The sequence below is a fragment of the Peromyscus californicus genome, unplaced genomic scaffold (assembly GCF_007827085.1).
Source record: "Peromyscus californicus insignis strain IS unplaced genomic scaffold, ASM782708v3 Scaffold_62__1_contigs__length_242930, whole genome shotgun sequence".
Lineage (NCBI taxonomy): Eukaryota > Metazoa > Chordata > Mammalia > Rodentia > Cricetidae > Peromyscus > Peromyscus californicus.
The window spans coordinates 123,701-125,884 of NW_026294576.1; the positions used below are offsets into that span (position 1 = coordinate 123,701).

A 2,184-nucleotide genomic window follows, 5' to 3' on the forward strand; every position below is an offset into this window, starting at 1 on the left:
GTGTAGCTTAACTTTTGATACTCAGGGAACTTTTCCTTCCAGAGCTAAACACTTCCACTATGAATTTAAATAATAATGTAGTATTTTTAGATATTAAACTCCTCTTTAATTACATGAAATAACTAATTCAGGTGTCAAACTTTATGGATTTGTATTAGTTCCTTTTGTGTTCTGGTTATGTAATGTCTATGTTAACTTAATGAGTTTTATTTGGCCCCAGGATCAACATGTAAGTGGCATGGCATCAAGCGTCAGACATGGCAGCTAAACTGAGAGCTCACATACTTAGCTGACAGTATGAAGCAGTGAGTGGGAACTGAAAATGATGTGTGGATGTAATTGATCAAAGCGTACCCCCAGTGACATATTTCCTCAGCAGAACAGCATTTCCTAAACCTTCACAAATTATACTGCCAACTGAAAAGGATTTCTCTGACTTTAAGCACACATGCTTGCTTTCTGTTACATGAACCAATTCACAATGAAGAAAATCTCTGTAAACCTTTAAATGTCTCAATACCTGAGTTATAGGAATGCATGCTTACAAATGAAAAAGATCCATTAGTGAAAAATGGTTTTTTAACGAGTTTTTTCAGTTTTAATAATGTGATGTCAGTACATGTTTGAGGGTATGTGAATTTGCATGATAGTTTCTGAAAATGTTAGGCTCTTGAATCTTCTTGTAGCAAGGACTAAAAGAAGTTGTCAAAATCAAGTCTTATTCCTGGGAATGAACTTTCCTTAACTGCTCAACCATGTCTCTAGCCATGAAAATATTTTAAAGCCTATTTATATCATGTTAAAATCAGGAAATAGGGACAAACTCATGCACAAGAAAAATTTTATTCATGTAAACAATTAGGTACAGATTTTAGACATCACAATTGTCTTCAGCTTAAAGAAAAAGATCTTACTTCATTTTCTTTTCATCATAGCCTTGAAGGAAGTAAATTAGTTGCTATGTTTCGTCAAGACTGATGGGGGAGATCAATGCATTTTTGTTTCTATTTTGAAACATTTGAGGAAGATACCAAAGTGTGCTATATGTGTGGCAAATTCATTTTAGTTAAATTTACTTTTGTGGTCTTTATATTCCTTCTGTGGCTTTTGTTCATCTTCCATTGTGTTTTTACTTAGTGATATGTATTTTTCTACTGTAATACATAAAATGCAAGATCCATCATCTTAGTAGTCTATTGTTTATTTAAATGTCAGGCAGTGTATGATCATACTTTCCAAGTAAGATGTTCTGTGAAAAGTGTAGTGGGAGCTTTGCGCAGTGGCAGTATCGTAGCCAATGAGGTTTATCTGAGGCATGATTATTGCTAATTGAAAACTTTTCCCAATACCCCGCCATGACGACTTGCAATATAGTCAGCATTGGCAATTTTTGACAGTCTCTACGGAGACTGAATAAAAAAAAAAAAAAAAAAGAAAAGTGTAGTGGCTTGTGGTGTTTGATTTTGATTTCATGTTTTCACAAGTTCCCTTGAGATAGTGTTGTTTATATTAAACATGGCATAGATTTCAGTAATAATTGAAGGATACATTTGAACTCATGATCCTCATGTGTCTACTTCCAGTGTACAAGTCCAAGAGTAGATAATCTACTCCCAATGTGTGCTGTTTTGTCAACACAACAATGTTAATTTTAAAATGCTTAACAGAAAAGATTGTAAGAAACATTAAATACTGTATGTGTGTATTCAAAGAGATATTTTCATGTGTCCGGTAGAAATGTAATTAAGTAGGATAATCAGCAATCAGTTGTTTATCTTATATCATAGCTTCATTATATATATATATATATGTACATATATACATATATATGTATGTGTATATATAATTTGAAGTTCTGTGCATCTTTCTTTCCCCATCAGTTACTCATTTGGCACATCATATTGAAGTATTGCCCTGTAAGGGAATTTTCCAGAGATGCCAGATAATGTAATGGCACTAAGATTTTTTTTTTATTGAGAAAATTTCTATTCATTTTACATACCAACCACAGATTTCCCTGTCCCCCTTCTCCCACCTCCCAGCCTTCAACCCAACCCATCCCCATTCCTACCTCCTCCAAGGCAACGTCTCCTATGGGGAGTCAGCAGAGCCTGGTACATTCAGTTGAAGCAGGTCCAAGCCCCTCTTCCCTGCACCAAGGCTTCTCAAAGTGTGTCATTATAG

The 2,184-nt window shown here is 34.6% G+C and overlaps 1 non-coding gene across 1 annotated transcript; it reads left to right on the forward strand.

Moving 5' to 3' along the window:
• Positions 1-1,268: 1,268 nt before the first annotated feature.
• Positions 1,269-1,409, forward strand: LOC128098163 (U4 spliceosomal RNA). Its single transcript, XR_008214158.1, has one exon. It is a non-coding gene; the product is annotated as a U4 spliceosomal RNA (small nuclear RNA).
• Positions 1,410-2,184: the final 775 nt, after the last annotated feature.